The following is a 25483-nucleotide window of genomic DNA, read 5'->3' on the forward strand; positions in this document are numbered from 1 at the left end:
TCTTCTTTTTCTGCTGTGCATCCGTAAAGATGACATCATAGAGGCTATTTCAGTCACAAGGCAACAAGTCCAAGGATAAGAACTGAATCACTAAGACTAGAACCTGGCAAAAGAGACAGAGCGAGGACTCCAGACAACACGCAGCTAGATAATCAACCTTGAACTGCTAAGTGAACTCTCTGGGTCCTTAGAGTTCATCTGACCAGCAAAAGAAAACACTGAAGAATCTGGCTTCTTTCCTGACTCTTAGAGATTACTTGGGGGAACCACACACATATTTTGTTTTTGTTTTTGTTTTTTCCTAGATATTTTAAAACTGTATTTGACCATTTGCCCTTCTAGAACCCCAGTGGGGATCTGTCAAGTGCAGAGGAAAATCCACAAAACCAGGAAACTGGAAGCAGGTCCAGGCAAGAAGGCTTGAGATAGGCAAAGCTGCACCTGCCATCGGGTGAATTTTTAAATGGTTATTTTATTTTACAAAGGGAAAGTTCTTTATTCTCTTTTTTAAAAAACTGGCACAATGTTGGCCACATTTGGCCACAGTTTTCTCTGAGAGCAATGGCATGGAAATCAGTGATGATTGCCACTTTTGGATGAATGTGTGCTCTGATCTTTAGCTAACAAATTTCTTATTTGGTCTACTTGAGTATGTATTTCCTGGCTAGATCTTATAAGTCTATTGGGGGGAGGTATGACCCTTAATATCAGGCTTTGTTCAAGACAGATGTCACTGGATGCCATCTAAATATTTTGACAATCTTTACAATTTGCATAAAAATAAGTGTCTAAATTTTTGAAGAATATATACCTTGAGAACCATTAGAAATATGGCTCTGGCAACTTTTCAACACCTTTGTGAGACCTTAAATCCGTCTCATCTCTTCTACTCTTCAACTCAGAGCTGCTGGAGAAGGGGACAAGGAAGGGGAGAGTAGGATGTGCTAATGTGATTAGGGAAAAGCCCAGAAAGGCTTCAACTCTACACAATGAGCTGCAGGCAACCAGGGAAAGCTGAGAGGAGGAGAAATAGTCTTCCACAAGGAAGAGCACACCAATTGATTATCCAATACCAAACGGTCTGAAGACATTCATGCAAGTGACATCACATAGACTGCATAGGGGATATATGAACATCTATATGTAAATATGTTTCTAAATATAAAAACATTTATATTCCTAAATGTAGGAACATACACATATATGTCTAGATTGTTCCTTGCTTGTGTTTTTGTTTGCTGGTCAGAGGAACACTAAGGACATGGAGTTCACTTAGCAGTTCAAGGTTGATTCTCTGGCTGCGTGTTGTCTGGAGTCCTCGCTCTGTCTCTTTTGCCTGGTTCTAGTCTTAGTGATTCAGTGCTTACCCTTGGACCAGGTGCCTTGTGACTGAAATAGCCTCTGTGATGTCATCTTTACAGACCCACAACAGAAAAACAGAGGACAAAGTTTTTCTTTTCTCTGTCTTTCTGTATCAAGGAAGAATTGTTTTGCTTTAAAATTCTAAAGAACTAGTTCTCTCATTACACAATGCAATATTTATATGCATATATATAATATATGCAATAGCTTTCAATTTAAAAAGAGGCCATGAATTTGAAACGAAGCAAGGAGGGGTATAAGGTAAGGTTTGGTCAAAGGAAGTGGGAGAGTTTCTGTGACTGTATTGTAATTTCAAAAATTAAAAAAACTCCAATCAAGTACCGTGCATGGAGATAACCTAGAACCCCTGCGCAGATGTAGCCCATGGCAGTTCAGAGTCCAAGTGGGTTCCATAGTAATGGGAACAGGGACTGCCTCTGACATAAACTGATTGGTCTGCTCTTTGATCACCTCCCCCTGAGGGGGGAGCAGCCTTACCAGGCCACAGAAGATGACAATGCAGCCACTCCTGATGAGATTTGATAGACTAAGATCAGAAGGAAAGAGAGGGGGACTTCCCTATCAGTGGACTTGGGGAGGGGCATGAGTGAAGAAGTGGGAGGGAAGGTGGGATTAGGAGGGGAGGAGGGAGGGGTTTATGGGGGGGATACAAGGTGAATAAAGTGTAACTAATAAAAGTTAAAAAAACATTAAAAAAATTAAAATTAAAATAAAAAAGCAAAACATTAAAAGTTAGCTGTCTAACATTTCCTTGATGTTTCACATTGCACTTACTACAGGATCCTCTCTTTTGGGCAATCAGAAAATAATAGAAACTCATTTTATAAATCTGTAAGTCCATTTTTCCCTATGAAAGCTCATGTACCTAGCCCAGGCTTACAATTTTGGATAAAACTTCTCAAACTGTTTTTTTTTTTTTTTTTTTTTTTTTTGTCTTAAAGATTTATTTTACTTTTTAATTGTGTGTGTTCTAATTCTGTGTGTGTGTGTGTGTGTGTGTTCAGGTACCCAAAGATGTCAGGAACACTTGATTCCTTGAAGCTGCAGTTTTTAGTGGCCATAAGCCATGAATGTGAGTGCTGGGAACAGAACTTAAATCCTCCTCAAGAACCATTTTCTCTTATTCACTGGAGCTAGCTCTCCAACCCAAAAAGGTTCACAAAAGCACAGATTTTCTAACTTATGCTATACAGTGCACACCTCACAAATCATGCCTAAAATATAGGATGTATCCACAGGTAGCATCCACACTCATGAGCTGTGTAGTTATGTATTCAAGTCCCATGGATAAAAAAATTTGGCGGGGGGGATTGTGTCTATACTGAAAACTGTGTTTTATTCTTGCACTGTGTCCTGATATTTAACCAATTATTGAAATAGAAATTACATCATACACATTATTAAAAATACATGATTTAAACTTTTACAAAATGAAGATATGTACTCTGTATATGCAAACACCATGACTTTTAATGCAAGTAACTTAAGCGTCTCTAAACTTGTTTGCTCAGGAAGGATTTGTGTTAGGATCCAGTCTCTTACCACACAGGAATTAAAGCTTGGTCCTGTGTTTGTGAAAGGAGTGGTAAAATACAGACTCTAGTCAACAAAATGTGCTGGATCATCAACCTCATTAGCATGTTTGAAAGGTAAATATAAGCTTAATAGGCAACAAAGAAGGTAAATATAAGTCCCTATCGAGAAGGGAGTTCAGTAGAGAAAAGTGAGTTTATTACTGCTCCACAAAGAGAAAGCTTGAGATTTGTTTTAAATTTTCATGGCGGCCATTGCAGCATCCTCTGGTATCCATAGCAGGCGGTCTCAGTGTGCAATGTCCAGGAGCAGTTATCCCTAAAGCTTCACCCATAGAGATCACAAGGCAGCTTTGTAGAAAATACCACAGCAAGCAAGTAGAGCAGGCCAAGTCAGCCCTTGTGTTACCTTGCCACTATGTGTCAAGCAGCTCAGAAAAACAATGTATCCTGAGGGGTGGATGGTTTGATTCAGTTCTATAGGTTTAAACTATTTTTTCTCTTTCTTTTTGTAAGCCTATTTCTCTGAGCCCATGGCAGTACAGTACCTCATGACAAGCACACTTGACAGAGGAAATTGCTCTCCTCTCAGTAGACAAGAAGCAATAAAAGAAGGATCCCGAGTCCCAATTTCAAGGACATACCCAAATGGCCTAATTTCCTTCCACTAAGCCTTGTCTCTTAAGCAGCAGTTGTCAACCCTTTGGGAGGGTCAAACCTTTCACAAGGGGTCACATATCAGATATTTTCACTACCATTAATAACAATAGAAAAATTGCAGTTTTGAAGTAGCAATAAAACAATTTTTTTGGTTGGAAGTTACCATAGCATATAAGCTTGATTGACAACAGAGAAGGTAAATATATGTCCCAACTGAGAAAGGAGTTCAGTAGAGGAAAGTGAGTTTATTACCACTCCACAAAGACAAAGCTTGAGAGTTGCCTTAAAGTTTCATGGCTGCCATATCAAGCATGCGCTGGTCTCCCAGCAAGCAGTCTCACCGTGTGATGGGCTGGAGTAGTTAGGAACTGTATTAAAGGGTTGTAACATTAGAAAGGTTGAGAACCAGCCCTCTGAAGGTTTTTAGTACTTCTCAAGAGCACAGTAGGCCAGGGAATAAGCACTGAAAGGACGCACCCACCATGGACATTTCCAAACCACAGCGGTGGCTCAGCAGCATCCTGTGGGTGCTGGAAGCTGGTAAAGAGCTGGCTTCACCTCATTCGTAGCTTCATGCTACAGGTGGGCCTGGAAGACTGCTTGTCACTTATCACAGCTCTAATTGAGTCTCTATTTCACCTGAACTTCAGATGAGATATTACAGTCTTTTTACACCATCTAACCTGAGGTTTATTGCATAATGAGAAATAAGCGCAGCTATGGTCTGTACTTTCAGAGTAATTGGTCTCTGTAATATAATTTTCCTCTCTCAATTTCAATAATGACTCCTGGTGGATTCCAATAAGGAACTAGTGGATGATGGTTTTTTTTTCCTTTCTCTCTCTCTCTCTCTCTCTCTCTCTCTCTCTTCCTTTCTTTCTGCCTGTCTTAAATACCATCATTCAATGTTTAATAATAACATTTTAATTTGTAGTTTATTTAAAATATTTGCTACCTTTATTACAAATATTTCTCAAAAGTGCTCTACCCTTTCTTCACAGTTTTCCTTTAAATTGCAATGTGGAGTAGTTTGTCTTGTAAAGCCTCATTTGTTTCCATAAAAATACTGTAGAAATTAGGAAAGAACATAAAATCTGTACCTTTTTAGTTAATAAGAAAATCTTAATGATAAATACAGAAAAATACCACATGCTCAATTTTGTGGTAAAACTGTGCTGAGATCAAGCCAAGTGGGTATAAACATGTAATTATCTACATAAATATGGATGACCACACACAGTAGCTGAGTCCATGTATATTTGTACATATTTTAAATATGCAAATAAAACATTGTTATAAAACTGGCATGTTCATAATACATACACTAAATGCAGTTATTTTAAATGTTTAACACTTAAAAATAATTTGGGAAAAACAAAAGAGGGAGAAATCATTTCAGGAAATATTACTGATAAAAAGTAAATTCATGCACTGCTTTTCCTTAGAAAACATCCCATTTGGCAAGCAGAATTATTTTCTGCTTCATTTGGCCTTTCTGCCTCCCTAACACAGAAGTTCCTGTTTGCCTGTGGCTTGTCTTTGTATTTGCTGTATTAGCTGCCGCCAACAATAACGAGTATAACAAAGACAACAATGAAAATAATTTGCTTTGTTCTCTCTTCTGTGTTCAGGTTTCTAGAGGCTGTACACAGCAATAAAATAGTAAAAAAAATTCTTGAAAATTAGTCCCATTTAAAATTATATATTCACACACATACATGATTAAGTTAAAATATTGTTTATTGTAGATTCATTCAGTTAAAAGGAAAGCAGGTGCCATTAATAATCATTGCACTCAGATAAAACTTTACCATCTAGTTTGTTTTTATGTTATTTTCTGTCAGCACCACAGTTCCAGAACTCAATAATATGCATGGAAATGAGTGTAAGTGGATAAAATAACTGTAGTCTTAGGATTGTTTTTCTTGTTTAAGATTGCAGAGATGAATCCTCAAATTAAAGTAGCGAATGACTCCTGGAACAGGAATATAAGCAAATTACAGAGATTAATTCTGCAAAATATGAACAGCAAAGAGAAAGCTTTTGAAAATAAGCAATACTGGAAGACTGCCTTCTATAAAAATAGGAGATAGAGTGATGGAAAACCTACACTAATGCAGAGGAACTAAACAAATGGAGGAATATCCACTAGTTTTTGGAGTGTTTTAAATTAAGATGAATTAACATTCTGGTTTTGTGCAAATAAGCATGAAGCATATTTCTCAAGTTTTTTTGTTTTCAAAAATATAACTTTCTCTGAATTAAAAAAAATAGCTTCAGTAACAAGAATCACTTCGTTATTCTCAAGTCTGCACTAATACATTTCCTTTTTTTCATGCAATTTTAAATCATCATGCAATGCAGCTGAGAAGAAATATTTGTGGTAATTATGAAAAGGTTCCTTCCTTTAATTTCTGTTATAAAACTGAAAGGTTTTGCTAATATGTTAGTAATTATTTTCTCTGCTATGCACTGGGAAAGAAAAACATGAAACTAGAAGCACTTTTTAAGAAACTAAAGGCTTGACTTGGAGAGGACAGGAGCGCCACAAGGACCAAAAATATCTGGGCAGAGGGGTCTTTTCTGATACTCCACCAAGGACCATGTATGGATATAATCTAGAACCCCTGCTCAGATGTAGCTGGTGGTAGTTCAGTAACCAATTGGTTTTTTCCCTAGTAAGGGGAACAGGGACTATTTTGACAGAAACTCAATGGCAGGCTCTTTGACCTCCCCACCCACCAAAGGAGGAGCAGTCCTGCTAGGCCACAGAGGGGGACTTTGCAGGCAGTCCTGAAGATATCTGATAAAACAGGGTCAGATGAAAGGGGAGGAGGTCCTCCCCAATCAGTGGACTTGGAAAGGGGAAGGGAGGAGATGAGAAAGGGAGGGTGAGATTGGGAGGGAATGAGGGAGCAACATACAGCTGGGATTCAGAGTTAATAAAATGTAACTAATAATAAAAAGAAAAAAGAAAAAGAAAAGAAACTAAAGGCTCAAGATCACTTCAGTGGGCACAATGACACAGAGAAGCTGAATGTATTACATGGGGCCCTTTCCTAGGTTCTCTTTCCTATTGGAAAAGCTAAATCCTCACCTGTGTATAGCCTGATGCTGATGTGGCCACACCTTCTTTCTAAGGTTCCACTCTCTCTTCTTCCACAGCTTCTCCATGGCTACATACCTGTGAAGTTCCTTCTACTCTCTTGGGTTCTATGTAGCCTAGAACCCAGGAAATTCTGTTCCTCCCCCTTGACACAAGTAAGGCAAACTCACTTCTCCCTGCAACACTTTTCACATCTTAAGCACTAATAGAGACCTGGTAAAATCTGGTGATAAATTTTTAAAAATAACAAAGAAAGCTTAGAAAAATATGTTGCTATTGTGAATGGCTAGTCTGAGGCATCCACTTTTGTTTGTACATTGTCCACCTACCCCCATTCTATCAAGGGAGTTCTCTATATTTTGCTTAGGGCAAATTAAACAGTTACTCAATAGAAAGTAACATTCTTCATTCCAGGCTTTGACCTACGAAGTTACTACTTTTAAAAAATCAAAATTCAGATGCAACAACTCTAAGGTACCTGTAACTCAGCATTCAATACACCTTTATTTCCAGAGCATTGAAAAAGAAAAGGAATAAGTAGAAATTATAAGTAGAAAAAAATGATTAAAGGCCAGTCTTGATCACCAGACACTTACTTCTGAGTTCCTTCATAATAGACTAGAACTAATATTTTTGTTAGCCTGTATAACTCTGGATAATCCAATTCTAGAACATTTAAGAATGTCTTTGAAAAATGAGAAAGTTATCCTAAAACGTGAATTATTAGAAAATCTCATTTTCTGAAAAGCAACATAGTATGAGTTGGAAAAAGTACTTGTTGAAAGAACTCAGCCTGCTAACTTAGATATTGACTCTTTAATTAACTAGTTGCATGCATTGAAAAGGTCACTTGAATATTCTTGACCTTGCCTTCTTGATATAAGAAAGAATGGCAACAAGCCATTCTAAGACCCTCTGCAATTATAAAATTCAATTAAGACTCTTTTTTTATTAAGTCATACATCATTTTATATAATGACATTTGCATATTAAATAATAACACAGAAATGTTTAATGAAGTTTTAAACAGAAAAGAAGGAGAAAAAGTCAAGTTACAAAACTTCCCTCTGATACAAATTTATTAAACAGATCACAGGGCTGGAAAGATGGCTTGGTTCTGAGCCTTGGCAACTCTTTCATAGGACTCAGGTTGGATCCCCAGCACCAACAAAGTTGCTCAAAATTACAACTGTAACTTTGATTGCAGGGCATCTAATGTTTTCCCTGGTTTCCATGGGTTCCAGACATGAATGTGGTATACATATATACAGGCTAACCACCCACACATATACAATAAATTTTTTAAAGTTTTCTAAGTAGCACCATACCTAAATAGGTCAATGCAAAAATGTATTCACTTTAAAGCACCAATCTGTTGCTCTCCTTGTGGAGCTCCTGTTCCCTCCAGGATTTCCTATCTTCCCCTTCTTTCATAAGATTCCCTGCACTCTGCCCAAATTTTGGCTATGAGTCTCAGCATCTGCTTTGATACCTTGCTGGGTAGAATCTTTCAAAAGTCCTTTATGGTAGGTTCCTGTCCTGTTCCCTGTTTTTTCCCTCTTCTGATATCTGTCCTTTTTGCCTTTTAGAGTGAGGATTGATCATCTTACTCAGGGTCTTCTTTCTTACAGGAGCTCCACAAGGAGAGCAACAGAACCAAAATATCTGGGCTCAGGGGTCTTTTCTGAGACTGATATTCCAACCAAGGACTATGGATGAACCCCTGCACAGATGTAGCTCATGGCAGCTCAGTCTCCAAGTGGATTCCCTAGTAAGGGAAACAGAGTCTGTCTCTGACATGAACTCAGTGGCTGGCTCTTTGATCACCTCTCCCTGAGTGGGAAGCAGCCTTACCAGGCCACAGAATACAATGCAGCCAGTCCTGATGAGACCTGATAGGCTAGGGTCAGAGGAAAGGTGAGGAGGACCCCCCATCAGTGGACTTGGGGGAGGACATGGGAATAGATGTGGGAGGGAGGGTGGATTTAGGAGGGGAACAGGGAGGGGGCTACAGTTGAGATACAAAGTGAATAAACTGTAATTAATAAAAATAAATTAATAATAATAATAATATACAACAAAACAAACCAGAATGGAAAAAAAACAAACAAATAAGAACTAACAGAAGATAAACATCCAATAAAAAAGTATAATATACAAATCTACACCGAGAGACACACATGCTCATATGCACAGGAATTCCCTAAAATCAAATTTTGGAAGCTATAATGAATACACAAAGGACATACGAGTTGGTGTTTTGTTCTGCATTGTTTGAATGCTCTGTCAAAATATTGTGAAACAAAGAACCTCCAAACATGCCACTGAGTTTGTTTTGTATTGGCAATTTACTGTTGGGCATTGGGTCTAGTTTAAAGAGTGGCTTACACACCCAGTGAGACTCCATTGGAGAGAACTGGTTTTTCATTGGTTAGTGGTTAATAGTGGGAGACCGCTTCTAGATTAAAAATAGGGGGAAGCAGCCTTACCAGGCCACAGAAAACGACAATGCAGCCACTCCTGATGTGATCTAAGATCAGAAGATAGACTAAGATCAGAAGGAAGGAGAAGAGAACCTCCCCCATCTGTGGACTTGGGGAGGGGCATTCGTGAAGAAGAGAGAGGGAGGGTGGGATCGGGAGGGGAGGAGAGAGGGGCTTATGGGGGGATACAAAGTGAATAAAGTATAATTAGTTAAAAAATAAAATAAAAAGAAAACACATACACACAAAAAATAATAAGGGCATGTGTCCTCTTCTCTTAGCTGGGACCTCATATGGGGCAGACCCATGCTGGCCCTGAACGTTCAGAGATTACTGTCTCTGTGAGCTCATATGTTACAATCTTGATGCATTATAGGTCTTGTGTCCTTAGTTTTCCTCCATGCTCTCTGGCTCTTAAATCTTTCCACCTCCTCTTCTACAGGGTTCTCTGAATCCTAAGAGAGAAATCCCATTTGGGACTGAATGTTCCAAGGTCTCTCGCTCAGTACATTGTCCAGCTGTGTGTGTCTGCGTTCTCATCTACTGCAGGAGGAAGTACTCTGCAGTACTTCTGATGATACTCTGATGATAGATGAGCAAAAAATTGATCTAAGTCTAGCAGAATGTACTTAGAAGTCATTTTATATATAACGTTCCTTTAGCAAAATAGTAGTGTTTGGATTCCTCCAAGGTCCCTGCCGACCTGGACAGGTCTGGTCTCTGGGTTTTGGTCACCTGAGCAGTGGTTGGGGATGGGCTCCATCTCGTGCAGTAGATCGTAGATCAGATGTTGGTTGGTTACAACTGCAAGCTTTGCTCCACTACTGCACCAGTGCATCGTGCATGCAGCTCATCATTGTGGGCTGAAGAGTTTGCAGCGGGATTGGTGTTTGCCTTCCTCTGTTTTGTTTGTTTGTTTGTTCTTTTACTTAGTTATTCGCTTTACATCTCAGTTGTAGCCCCCTCCCTCCTGTCCCCCTATCCCCTCCATTCTGTTCCTCCCTCATCCCCTATGTCCTCTGCCCTGCCCCTCAGAAAAACCCCTTCCCTGCAAAACCACTCCAGCACTCCATTCTCATCGGGACTATGTACTTCCTTTTTCCCAGTGTCCCGGCAAGGCAGCCATGCCAGGGTGAAGTGATCAAAAGGCATGCAACAGGGACCATGTCAGAACCCAGCTGTCTTACTTCAGCAAGCCCTGGATTCCCTAATACTCCAAAGCACAAGAAAATGCTCTTAAAGCTGATGTTATGAAAACGATAGGGGCTTTGAAAGAGGAAAATAAATCCCTCAAAAAAATACAGGAAAAGGAAATGAATAAAACTATTCTTGATTTAACTTTGATAGGTGGCTTATAGTAAGAAAATTATTCATTTCATTTATACTTTCAAATTTGTTGAAGTACAGAATTTTAAATCGTGTTGTCATGATTTTATCAATATTCTAAGTGTCTGTTGTGTTCCTATTTTCATCTCCAATTTTGTTTGTTGGATCTTCTCTCTAAACGATTTAGTAAATTTGATTAATGTTCTGTCAATCTTACTGATTTTCTCAAAAAGAAACCACTCTTCCTTTTATAAATTTTATTTCGCATGGGACATGATATTTTAAAGAGCATTTTAAAAGTACTTTTTAAAAGTAAAGCTATAAGGTCACAAAAGCTAACATTTGTAGATAAACTGAGATAATGTTCTTTTTAACAAATTATTTAAAACATAAAATCATTGCTTTGCTTAACAATCAAGATTATAGTTGAGCAGGTTTGTAATCAGCAAAACACAGATCCTCTGTGATTTTACCATAATACTTTTCAATGTTGGTTATTTGTAAACAAACAAATTTTGGTTTAGGACAAAAAAAAATCCTAAGGATAAAATAACTATAAGATCACTAACTAACACAAATGGTTCAACTGCTTAATAAAACACTGACTAAGGATATACATGTGTAATGGATTAAAAATTAAAAAATAAACAAATAAAAAATACATGCATATTTGTTTGTGGTAAAAAAAATCAAACATTAACTGGTTAAATTTGTGTGTGTATGTAAACAAAATATTTAAAATATTAAATACCTGACCATAACTCCAGCAAAACACTCCTGCTCTATTAGAAACAACAACTGCACCCAGATCCCCAGGTAAGCCCCCCAAGAACCCACAACATTCCCGTATAAGGAACCCAAGCTAGTACCAACAGCCCCTCCTCTCCTTATCACCCTATCTTGGCTCACACTTCTGGTGGGAAGCCCCATGCTCCACCAGAGTGCACACAAGCCCCCAACCCCCAGCCCCTGCTTCGTCAAAGGCCACACCAGCACCCAGAATCTCAGAGGACCCTCAGCTAGATCTAAGGCCATGCTAATTGCCAGAACTCCAGCCTCCAACTAAGGCAGAAACCCCTTGCTGAACCTGGGGCTTCCCTGTACCAACTGAAATCCAGCTCCCAATTTAGGTGGAAACCCACTACTTAACCACAGACTACTCTGGCCAGGAGACCAAAGAACAACCAGAAACTAAGGAACAAAACAACCACCCAACAAAGACAATCTCAGAAATCTACACTTAGACCTATAACCACCCCAAACCCAGATGCTTAGATTCCACAGTCAACAACAGCCAGAGCAATATGTAACCATAAAAGTTCAGCCATCTTGCTAGAGCAACCTCTGAATATTTCAACACAGCTGAAGCACAAAATCGATGTTAAACCAAGTTTGTAAAGATGATAGAGGTCCTAAGAAAGAATAAAAACAAAGAAGTGAAGGGAAACCCTACAAATAGTTGAAGGAAAAAAATAAAATTATTCAAGACTTGAAAATATGAATAAGAGTAATAGGAGATCACAAACTGGAGGATTTCTGAAAAATGAAAATATAGGTAAGCAAACAGGAACTACAGACACACATATCACCAACAGAATATAAGAGATGGAAGTGGGAATCTCAGGTGTTGAAGATGCAGTAGAAGAAACTGATACATCAGTCAAAGAAACTGTTAAATAATAATAATAAAAATCCCTGACACAAACATGCAGAAAATCTGGGATACCATTAAAAGGCCAAATTCTATTTGACCTTTTTTTTTAATAGAATTAGAATAAGGAGAAGACTCCAAACTCAAAGGCCCAGAAAATGTTTTTAACAAAATCATACAAGAAAATTTTCCTAACCTTAAGAAGGACAAGCTGTAAGATCCAAATGAAAAAAGCCAAGTAATATATAAAAGCATATCAATCAGAATTATACCAACCTTCTCAACACATACTCTAAAAGCTAGAAGGGGTAAGACAGATATCCTATAGATCCTAAGAGATTGCAGACATCAGCCTACATTATTATACCCAGCAAAACATTCAGTCAACATAGATGGAGAAAACAATATATTCCATAATAAAGTAAAATTTATATAATATCTATCCACAAATCCTGAACCTACTAGAAGAAAAACTTCAACCCAAGGATGTTAACTACACCCACAAAAATACAATAAATTATCTTATCTGCAAAACCTTAAGAAGGAAAACACACACTTCCTCCACCAACATAATAACATAAATTAACAATCATTGGTCATTGATCTCTCAATATCACTGGTCTTAATTTCCCAATAAAAAAGACTAACAGAATGGATGGATGTGAAAAAGAATCCATCCTTATGCTGCAAACACAAAATACACCTCAATATCAAGCATAGACATTACCTAGGTGGATTGTGTGTGTATCTATCTATCTATCTATCTATCTATCTATCTATCTATCTATCTATATAGACATAGATATATATTCCAAACAAATGCACCTAAGAAGAAAGCTGATGTATGTAGCTGTTTTAAAAATCTAACAAAACAGACCTTAAAACAAAAGTAAAGTAAAAATGTGGAGAAAGAAACTACATACTTACCAATAGGAAAATCTACAAAATGGCATTTCAATTCTTAACATCTAGGCCCATGCACAAGGGCACCTACCTTTGTAAAAGAAACACCACTACATATTGATCCTCACACACCAATTGTGGGAGACTTCAATACCTTGCTCTCATCAAAAGACATATTATCCAGGCAAAAAGTAAACAAAGAAACACTGAAGCTAACACACATTATGAAACAGATCTACAGATAATTATAGAATATCACCCAAACACAAAAGAATATACTTTCTTCTCAGTATTTCATGGAACTTTCTCAAAAACAGACCACATACTCAAACATAAAGCAAGTCTCAATAGGTACAAGAAATTTGAAATAATCCCCAGCATCCTATCAGACCACCCAGGATTAAAGCTAGATTTCACCAAAAACAGAAACAGCAGAAAGCTTACGAATTCGTGGAAACTGAAAAACTCTCTACTGAATGATAACTGACTAGGTAAAGGCAAAAATAAAGAAAGAAATTAACAACTTCACAGAAGTCAATGAACATGAATACACAACTTATGGGACACACTGAAAGCAGTGTTAAGAGAAAAGTTCATAGCACTAAGTGCTTTTATAAAGAAATTGGAAAGATCTCATACTAGTGACTTAGCAGCACCCCCAAGAGAAGAAAATATACCCAAGAGGAATAGATGGCAGGAAATAATCAAATTCAAGTCTGAAATCAATATAACAAAAACAAAGAGAACAATACAAAGAATCAATAAAAGAAAGAATTGATTTTTTTGAGAAAATCAGCAAGATATACAAACCCTTAGCCAAACTAACTAAATGGCAGAGAGACAATATCCAAAACAACAAAATAAGAAACAAAACAGAGATAATGACAGACATCAAAGGAATCCATAGAGTCAACATATCATACTTCAAAAATGTGTGCTCCACAAAATTGGTAAATCTAAAAGAAATAGATAATTTTCTTGATTATAGCACTATAAACAATTTAAATAGACCTAAACCCTGTAAAGAAGTAGAAGTGACTAAAAGTGACTGTATAATAAAAGTCCTGCACAATAAAAGAACTTCCAGAGGTATTACCATCTCTCATTCTTTGCTGTACTACAAAGTTATAATAATAAAAACTGTGTAATATTGCCATAAACCAGACAGTTTGACTAATGAAATCAAATCAAATCAAAGGGTCAGGCATAAATCCACACACTCATAGGCACCTGATTTTTGATAAAGAATCCAGGAAGACACAGTGGGAAAACAAAAAGAAAACGTCTTCAGCAAATGGTGCTGGTATAATTGGATGTCATCATACAGAAGAATGCAAATAGATCCATACACTATCACCCTGCACAAAAAAAAAACAAGTCAGAGTGGATCAAAGACCTCAACATAATACCAGATACACTGAACCTTGTAGAAGAGAAAGTGAGGAATATCTTTGAACACACTGGCACAAGAGACAACTTTCTGATCAGAACACCATTAGCACAAGTATCAAGATCAACAATTAATAAACAAAAGATCAAGAAACTGAGAAGATTCCTTAAGGCAAAGGATACCATCAACTGAACAAAATGGCAGTAAACAGAATGGGAAAAGTTTTCACCAATTCTACACCTTACAGAGGGCTAATATCCAAAGTATATTAAGAACTCAAAAACCTAAACATCAACAAACCAAATAATCAATTAGGGATATAGATCTAAACAGAACATTCTCAACAGAGGAATCTTTAGTATCCAAGAAATAGTTAAAGAAATGTTTAACATCGTAGCCATCAGAGAAATGCTAATCAAAATGACTCTGAGATTCCATCTTCTACCTGGAATGGCTAATATAAAAAACACAAATGACAGTTCATGCTTTTGAGGATGTGAAGCAAGGAGAACAAGCCTCCATTGCTGGTGGGAGTGCAAACTTGTACAGCCACTAAGAAAATCAACACAACTGTTTCTCAAAAAATTGGGATTCTGAGACTCACAGCCAATCTTTGGGCAGAGAGCAGGGAGTCCTATGGAGGAAGAAAGGGGGTAGAGGAATAGAGGGACATGGAGGTAATAGGAGCCACAAAAGGAGACTAACAAAACTAAAAGATCTAAGCCCAGGGGGTCCTGCAGAGACTGATGCACCAATGGAGGACCATACGTGGAGAGCCCCTGCTCAGATGTGGCTGATTGGCAGCTCATTCTCCATGTTGATCTCTGAGTGAGGGGAGCAGGAGCTGCCTCTATCATGAACTCAGTTGATTGTTCTTTGATTACTTGCCCCTGATGATGGAGCCTTGACAGGCCACCAAAGAAGATGATCCAGGCAGTCCTGATGAGACATAACAAGCTATGGTCAGATGCCAGTAGTGGAGAACTCCCCCTTTCAGTGGACTATGGGAAAGGGGATGGGGGGAAGAGGGAATGAGGGTGGGACTGGGGAGAGTTGAGGGAGGGGCTTCAAGCAGGATATATAGTGAATAAATTGTGAAGAAAAAATAAAATTAAAATTAAATGAAATGTGGGTATCAATCTACCTCAAGACCCAGCTATACCACTCCTGGGAGTACACCCAAAAGATGTTCCATCCTACCACAAGGACATTTGCTTAACTATGTTCATAACAGCTTTATTTATAATAGCCGGAAACTGTAAACAACTTAGATATTCCTCAGTTGAGGAATGAGTAAAGAAACTGTGGTACATTTATACAATGGAGTATTTTCGTCTGTTAAAATCAAAGACATCATAAAATATGCAGGTAAATAGATGGAACTAGAAAAGATCATCCTGAATGAGGTAACCCCAGAACTAGAAAGACAAAACATGGTAATGTCTTAACTATTGATGGTACAGGTGGAGAAAACATCCATGAGGGCAGGTGGTATTTAGTTAAGTGTAAGGTTCAAATACTCAGTTTCCTTCATTATGTACTAGGTCAAAATATGTATGCTCATTCTGAGATACTTTAGCATATGGGTTGCTATGGTCATGGAGAGTTTAGGCCAGGCAATGAAGTATTTCTATAGTTAAGGTGAGGCAAGTAACTCTTCTAAACATATAGGGGAAACTTTGTTTAAATTTACTGGATCCCCAGAAATAACTGTGACTTGAACCTTAAGGTTCACCAGATACTAATTTAGAAGCTATATGTAGAGGCACAATAGCCAATAAGCACTTTAAGTCTTTATTTTGCATAAATTCTTTTAGTATTCCTAAATGGAAAACTTCAGTTTCCATTTTGGTCAAATCAGGAATCATTTCCTCCTGTTATACAAACAGATTTGGTGGTGATGGTGATGTTTTCCTTTTGTTATGCTTTGGTTTGTAGTTCATGCATATACTATGAGAATGGAGGAGTTCTCTCTCTGCTCTCTTCATATTTGTAAGTCTTGTCCTCCAGAAAGTATCTAAGCACTATCAAAAGGGTTAAAAATTCTGCCATCCTCAACACTGAACTACTAAATTCAAGAATCCTGTGATAGAATTGGGTTTTAATTACCACTTGTTGGGTTGATAAGCTGCAAAAATCAACAGAGCCCAAAGGCATTCAAGATAACTTTTCATAAGAGTCTAAGTGTGGGCTATGAGAAAGCGATTTCCACAAATCTTAAAGATCAAGGTGTCTATAGTAACAGGGACGGTGCTATGCTAAGGTTTACAGTGTTCTAGCAAATTCTGAGGTTAAAAATGTGGGCTTTGCACACAGCATAGTATAATAGTCTTTGTAAAGTAAGCAAACAGATTAATGGGCACATGGCAGTGTCATTGCCTGTTTGAAGAACACAACCAATTCCCTCTAGTCATTCACTTCCGACACCCATTCTATTTCCACTTCTGAGTGAGATTCAAGCTTCCTCTTTGTTACCCAGCTTCTTTCAGTCTGTGAATTGTAGCATGGTAATCCTTTACTACTATGGCAAATATCCACTTTATAAGTACCTACCATGTGCATCTTTCTAGTTCTGGCTTAACTCACTCAGGATGATCTTTTCTAGTCCCACCCATTTGCCTACAAATTACATGATGCCCTTGTTTTTAATAGCTGAGTAGTATCCCGCTGAGTAAATGTACCACAGTTTCTCTATCGATTCTTCAGTTGAGGGACATCTGGGTTGTTGCCAGTTTCTGACTATTACGAATAAAGCTGCTATGAACAGAATAGAGCAAATGTCATTTTTTCGATGGTGGATCATCTTTTGGGTGTATGCCAGGAGTGGCATAACTGGGTCTTGAGGTAGAACTATTCCCAATTTTCTGAGAAAGTGCCTGATTGATTTCCAGAGAGGTTGTGTATGTTTTCACTCCCATCAGCAATAAAGGAGTGTTCCACTTGCTCTACAGCCTCACCAGCATGTTCTGGGCAACCAACAGCCACAGAGTAAAAGTTGTTTACAGGCCTGTAATGAGTGATGGCTAATGCAGCAACTAATATGCTTAGACAGATCTGTCAAAATCCATGACCTAGGACCACCTTAAACAAGACTCAAAATCCTATACTTCTGCTCCTAGATGGCCACTATTCATAGGTCAGTATAATTAAATTTCTAAGGTATTTGGTAGGGCTCAGAAAACACACCATAGCACAACATAACTCAAATTGCAAGCTTACCAACAGGCAGCAACACAATCCAAACACACTTTGCAGGAGGCTGCAGCCCAATGTACATGTTAACCAGCAAGTGGCAGAGCTAGGTAGCAGCCCAAAGCAAAGGGACCTTCCTAAGTCTCCCCACTGCCAACCATTTAATGGTTGCCTTACTGAGGGTAGAACCAACCCCCACACATACCTGAAACTGCTTCATGCATCAAGAATTATGATACTACACATAAGCAGCAAAGGAGTAAGGGAAAAAATCATAATCAGGAAGAGACTTTCTAGGGAGAGCATTGCAGACCCCAAAGCTAACTTAAAATGATTTGAACAAACAAAGCTACAAGTAGCTTTGGTTTTAGCTGTGTTCCCTGGAAGCAGGGCCTGGTTAAAGATTATCTTTTTATATTAATTACAGTTTATTCATTTTGTATCCCAGATGTAACCCCCTCCATCTTTCTCTTTCAATTCCACCTTCCCTCCCTTATTTCCTCCTATATCCCTCTCCAAGTCCACTGAGAGGGAGCTCCTCCTCCCCTTTCATCTGACCTAGCCTATCAGGTCTCATCGGGACTAGTTTCATTCTCTTCCTCTGTGGCCTGGAAAATGTGCTCCTCCCTCAGAAGGAAGTGATAAAAGAGCCAGCCACTGAGTTCATGTCAGAGACAGTCCCTGTTCCCCTTACTAGGGTGACTGAGATACCATGAGCTACATCTGAGCAGAGGTTCTAAGTTATATCAATGAATGGTCCTTGGTTGGAGTATCAGTTTTACAAAAGACCCCAGTGCCAAGATTTTTTGGTTCTGTTGCTTTCCCTTTGGAGTTCCTGTCCTTTCCAGATCTTACTATCTCCCCCTTCTTTCATAAGATTCCCTGAACTATGCCCAAAGTTTGACTATGAATCTCAGTATCTTCATCGATACCCTGCTGGATCGAGTCTTTCAGAGGCCCTCTGTGGTAGGCAACTGTCTTATTCCTTATTTTCACCTTCTTCTGATGTTTATACCATTTGCCTTTTTGAATAAAGATTGAGCATATTACTCAGGGTCCTCCTTCTTCTTGTTTAGCTTCTTTAGGTGTACAGATTTTAGTATAAGTACCCTATATCATATGCCTAATATCCACTTATAAGTGGGTATATACCCTGTGTGTCTTTCTGCTTCTGACATAGCTCACTCAGGATGATCTTTTCTAATTCCCACCATTTGCCTACAAATTTCATGATTTCCTTGTTTTTAATTGCTGCATAGCATTCCAATGTGTAAGTGTACAACAATTTCTGTATCCATTCCTCAACTGAGGGACATCTGGGTTGTTTCCACATTCTGGCTATTTTGAATAAAACTGCTGTGAACATGGTTGAGCAAATATTTTTTTGTATACTTGAGCATCTTTTGGATATATGCCTAAGAGTGATATAGCTGGATCTTGAGATAGCACTATTCCTAATTGTCTTAGAAAACACTAAATTGATTTCCAAAGTGGTTTTACAGGTTTACATTCCCACCAGCAATGGAGGAGGGCTGGCCACATCCTCTCTACATCCACTCCAGCTTGAGATGTCACTTGAGTTTTTGATCTTAGCCATTCTAATGTGTGCAAGGTGAAATCTCAGAGCTGTTTTGATTTGCATCTCCCTGATAAGTAAGGATGTTGAGCATTTCTTTAAATGTTTCTTTGCCTTCAACATTCCTCTATTGAGAATTCTGTGTTTAGCTCTGTACCCATTTTTAATTGGATTGCTTGATCTTTTGTTGTTTAATTTCTTGAGTTCTTTATATATTCTTGATATTAGCCTTCTGTCAGATATAGGGTTGGTGAAGATCTTTTCCCAGTCTGTAGGCTGTTGTTTTGTTCTGACGACAGTGTTCTTTGCTTTACAGAAACTTTTCAGTTTCATGAGGTCCCCTTTATTAATTGTTGATCTTAGAGCCTGTGCTGTTGGTATTCTGGTCAGGAAGTTTTCACCTGTGCCAATGAGTTCAAGGCTCTTCCCCACTTTTTCTTCTAGCAGGTTTTGAATGTCTGGTTTTATGTTGTGGTCTTTGATCCACTTGGACTTCAGTTTTGTGCAGGGTGATAAGTATGGATCTATTTTTATTTTTCTACATGTAGACATCCAGTTGGACCAGCACCATTTGTTGAAGATGCTGTCTTTTTTCCATTGTATGGTTTTGGCATCTTTGTCAAAGATCAGGTGCCCATAAGTATGTGGGCTTATTTCTAAGTCTTCTATTCAATTCCATTGGTCCAGAAGCCTGTTTCTTTTCCAGCACCATGCTACAGTAACATTTAATACTGTTGCTCTATAGTACAGCTTGAGATCAGGTAATAGAAATAGCTCCAGAAGATCTTTTATTGTAGAGGATTGTTTTAGCCATTCTGGGTTTCTTGTTATTCCATATAAAGTTGGGGATTTTTCTTCCAAGGTCTGTAAAGAACTGTGTTGGAATTTTGATGGGAGTTGCATTGAATCTGTAGATTGTTTTTGGTAAGATAACCACATTTGCTATGTTAATCCTGCCAAGCCATGAGCATGGGAGATCTTTCCATCTTCTGACATATTCTTCTATTTTTTTCTTCAGAGACTTGAAGTTTTTTTCATACAAGTCTTTGACTTGCTTGGTTAGAGATACACCAAAGTACTTTATGTCCTTTATGGCTATTGTGAAAGGTGTTGGTTCCCTAATTTCTTTCTCAGCCCATTTGTCTTCTTTATACAGAAGGGCTACTCATTTTTATGAGTTAATTTTGTATCCAGCCGCTTTGCTGAAGGAGTTCATCAGCTGAAGTAGTTCTGTGGTAGAATTTTTTGGGTCACTCATGTATACCATAATATCATCTGGAAATAGGGATACCTTGACTTCTTCCTTTCTAAACTGGATCTCCTCGATCTACTTTGTCTTATTGCTCGATCAAGGACTTCAAGAACTACGTTGAAGAAGCATGGAGAGATTGGGCAGCCTTGCCTTGTCCCTAATTTCAGTGGGATTGCTTGAAGTTTCTCTCTGTTTAGTTTGATGTTGGCTAAAGGCTTGCCGTGTATTTGTTTTTACTTTGTTTAGGTAAGTGCCCTGTATCCCTGACTTCTCCAGGACTTTAAACATGAATGAGTTTTGGGTTTTGTCAAATGCTTTTTCAGCATCTAAGGAGATTACCATGTGGATTTTTTTCTTTCAGTTTGTTTATGTGGTGGATTACGTTGATGGATTTCCATATATTGAACCATCCCTGCATACCTGGGATGAAGCCTACTTGGTTATAGTGGATGGTATCTTTGATGTGGTCTTCAATTTGGTTTGTCAGTATTTTGTTGAGTATTTTTGCATCTATGTTCATAATGGATATTGGCCTGAAATTCTCTTTTTTTGTTGGGTCTTTGTGAGGTTTAGGTACCAAGGTGACTGTGGCTTCATAGGATGAGTTTGGTAATGTTCCTTCTGTTTCTATTTTGTGAAAGAGTTTGAAGAGTATTGGTGTTGGCTCTTCTTTGACTGTCTGGTAGAGTTCCACTCTGAAACCATACAGCCCTGGGCTTTTTTTGATGGGAGACTTTTTTATGACAGCTTCTATTTCTTTAGAAAATATAGGATTATTTAATTCATTTACCTGGTTTTGATACAGCTCTGATAAGTGGAATTGATCCAGAAAATTGTCCATTTCATTTATATTTTCAAATTTTGTGGAATATAGGCTTTTGAAGTAAGTTCTAATGATTGGATTTCCTCAGTGTCTGTGGTTATGTCTCGCTTTTCATTTCTGATTTTGTTGATTTGGATAGTGTCTCTCTGCCTTTAGTTAGTTTGGCTAAGGGTTTGTCTATCTTGTTGATTTTCTCAAAGAACCAGCTTTTGGTTTCATTGATTCTTTGAATTGTTTTATTTGTTTCTAATTGATTAATTTCAGTCCTGAGTTTGATTATTTCCAGCCATCCACTCCTCTCACTCCTCTTTGGTGTGTCTGCTTCTTTTTTTTTTTTTTTTCCCCTAGGACTTTTAAGAGAGCTATTAAGTTGCTTGTTTGAGATATTTCGAATTTCTTCCTAAAGGCACTTAGAGCTATTGGACTTTCCTCTTAGCACTGCTTTCATTGTGTCTCATAAGTTTGTACCTTCATTTTCATTGAATTCTAGGAAGTCTTTGATTTTTTTATTTCTCCCCTGACCCAGCTCTCATTGAGTAGTGAGTTGTTCAGTTTCCATGTGTGTGTAGCCTTTTTGCCATTTCGCTTGTTTTTGAGGTCCAGCTTTAGTCCACGATGGTCAGACAGGATACAAGGAATTATTTCAATCATCTTGTATTTGTTGAGGCTCGCTTGTGACCAACTATATGGTCTATTTTGGAGAAGGTTCCATGAGGTGCTGAGAAGAAGGTAAATTCTTTTGTGTTTGGGCAAAAGGTTCTGTAGATGTCTGTTAGGTCCATTTGATTCATGGCCTTGTTAAAGTCATTGTTTCTTTGTTTAATTTCTGTTTTGTTGACTTGTCCTTTGTTGACAGTGTGGTGTTGAAGTCTCCCACTATTAATATGTGGGCATCTATGTGTGGTTTAAGATTTACTAATGTTTCTTTTACAAATGTGGGTACTCTAGTATTGGGGGCATAGATGTTCAGAATTGTGATGTCTTGTTGGTGGAAGTTTCCTTTGATGAGTATAATGTGGCCTTCTCCATCTCTTTTGATTAATTTTGGTTAAAAATCTATTTTATTAGATATTAGAATGGCTATTCCTGCTTGCTTCTTGGATCCATTTGCTTGGAAGACCATCTTCCAACCATTTATTCTCAGGTAACATCTCTCTTTGTGAGCTAGGTGTATTTCTTGTATGCAACAGATTGTTGGGTCTTATTTATACATCCATTCTGTTAGTATGTGTGTTTTTATTGGAGAGTTGAATTCATTGATGAGGAGAAAGATTAATGACAAGTGGCTGTTAGATCCTTTGATTTTCATGTTTGTTGTGGTTGCGTGACACTTTGACCTCTTCCTTTCCGATTTGTATCCCCTTGATCTCCTTTAGTTGTCTTATTGCTCTGGCTAGGACTTCAAGTACTATGTTGAAGAGATATCGGGACAATGGACAGCCTTGTCTTGTCCCTGATTTCAGTGGGATTGATTTAAGTTTCTCTCCATTGAGTTTGATGTTAGCTATAGGCTTGCTATATATTGCCTTTACTATGTTTAGGTATGTGCCTTGTATCCCTGATCTCTCCAAGACTTTAAACATGAATGGGTGTTGGACTTTGTCAAATGCTTTTTCGGCATCTAAGGAGATGATCATGTGGTTTTTCTCCTTCAGTTTGTTTATGTAGTGGATTACATTGATGGATTTCCGTATGTTGAACCACCCTTGCATGCCTGGGATGAAGCCTACTTGGTCATGGTGGATGATATCTTTGATGTGTTCTTGGATTCGGTTTGCAAGTATTTTATTAAGTATTTTTGCATCAATGTTCATAAGAGAGATAGGCCTAAAGTTCTCTTTTTTTGTTGGGTCTTTGTGTGGTTTAGGTATTAAGGTGACTGTGGCTTCATAGAATGAGTTTGGTAGTGTTCCTTCTGTTTCTATTTTGTGGAATAGCTTGCGGAGAATTGGAGTTAGCACTTCTTTGAAGGTCTTGTAGAATTCTGCGCTGAAGCCATCTGGTCCAGGGCTTTTTTTGGAGGGGAGACTGTTAATGACTGCTTCGATTTCCTTGGGAGATATAGGGCTATTCAGTCTTTCTACCTGATTTTGACTTAGTTTTGGTAGATGGAATCTTTCAAGAAAATTATCCATTTCATTTAGATTCTCAAATTTTGTGGCATATAGGCTTTTGTAGTATGACCTAATAATTGTTTGGATTTCCTCAATGTCTGTGGTTATGTCCCCATTTTCATTTCTGATTTTGCTGATCTGGATAGTTTCTCTCTGCTTTTTAGTTAGTTTGGCTAAGGGTTTGTCTATCTTGTTGATTTTCTCAAAGAACCAGCTTTTTGTTTCATTGATTCTTTGGATAGTTTTATTTGTTTCTAGTTGATTGATTTCAGCCCTTAGTTTGATTATCTCCAGCCATCTGCTCCTCTTGGGTGTATCTGCTTCTTTTTTTTCTAGGGTTTTCAGTTGGGCCATTAAGTTGTTTGTATGTGATGTTACGAATTTCTTCTTGTAGGCACTTAGTGCTATAAATTTTCCTCTGAGCACTGCTTTCAATGTGTCCCATAAATTTGTGTATGTTGTGCCTTCCTTTTCATTGAATTCTAGGAAGTCTTTAATTTCTTTCTTTATTTCTTCCTTAACCCAGCTGTCATTGAGTAGTAAGTTGTTCAGTTTCCATGTACGTTTCGGCTTTTTGTTGTTTCTGTTGTTGTTGAGGTCGAGCTTTAGTCCATGGTGGTCAGATAGTATACAAGGGATTATTTCAATCCTTTTGTATCTGTTGAGGCTTGCTTTGTGGCCCACTATATCGTCTATTTTGAAAAAGGTTCCATGCGGTGCTGAAAAGAAGGTGTACTCTTTTGAGTTTGGGTGAAATGATCTGTAGACGTCTATTAGGTCCATTTGATTTAGGGATTCTGTGAGTGCTTTTATTTCCCTATTTGGTGTCTGTCTAGTTGATCTGTCCCTTGGTGAGAGTGGAGTGTTGAAGTCTCCCACTATTAAGGTATTAGGATCAATGTATGATTTAAGCTTTAATAATGTTTCATTTACGAATGTCGGTGCTCTTGTATTTGGGGCATAGATATTCAAGATTGTGATGTCCTCTTGGTGGATTTTTCCTTTGATGAGAATATAGTGGCCCTCCTTATCTTTTTTGATTAACTTCGGTTGAAAGTCTATTTTATTAGATATTAGGATGGCTACTCCAGCTTGTTTTCTGGAACCATTTGCTTGAAAAACAGTTTTCCAGCCCTTTACTCTGAGGTAGTGTTTGTCTTTGTTGCATAGGTGTGTTTCTTGGATGCAACAGAATGTTGGATCCTGTTTCCTTAACCAATCTGTTAGCCTGTGTCTTTTTATTGGTGAGTTGAGTCCATTGATATTGATAGATAATAGTGACCAATGCATGTTAGTTCCTTTTGTAATGGAGTCGATGATCTAACCCTGTTTCATTGCTTGTTTTCTTTTCATTTTTGTTGGGACATTATCTGTATGCCCTGTTTTCTTGGGTGAATTTGTTTTCATTGGATTGGAGTTTTCCTTCTAGTATCTTCTGTAGGTACGGTTTGCTGTGTAGATATTGTGTAAATTTAGTTTTGTCATGGAATATTTTGTTTTCTCCATCTATGTTGATTGAAAGCTTTGCAGGGTATAGTAGTCTGGGTTGACATTTGTGATCTCTTAGAGTCTCCATGATACTTGCCCAGGCCCTTCTGGCTTTCATAGTTTCTGATGAGAAGTCTGGTGTGATTCTGATAGGTCTACCTTCATATGTTACTTGGCCTTTTTCCCTTGCTGCATTTAATATCTTTTCTTTGTTCTGTAGATTTAGTGTTTTGACTATGATGTGACGTGATGTGTTTCTTTTCTGGTCTAGTCTATTTGGAGTTCTGTAGGCCTCTTGTATATTTATGGACATCTCTTTCTTTAAGTTGGGAAAATTTTCTTCTATGATTTTCTTGAAAATATTTTCTGGACCTTGGAGTCTGGAGTCTTCTTTTTCGTGAATTCCTATTATTCTTAGATTTTGTCTTTTCATAGCATCCTTGATTTCTTGGATATTTTGTGATTGGAACTTTTCTGATTTTACTTTTTCTTTGAGAGAAGTATCCATTTCTGCAAGTGTGTCTTCAGCTCCAGAGATTCTCTCTTCCATCTCTTGTATTCTGTTGGTGATGCTTACTTTTGTGGTTCCTGATCTTTTCTCCAA

Source organism: Meriones unguiculatus, chromosome 7 (assembly GCF_030254825.1).
Source record: "Meriones unguiculatus strain TT.TT164.6M chromosome 7, Bangor_MerUng_6.1, whole genome shotgun sequence".
NCBI lineage: Eukaryota > Metazoa > Chordata > Mammalia > Rodentia > Muridae > Meriones > Meriones unguiculatus.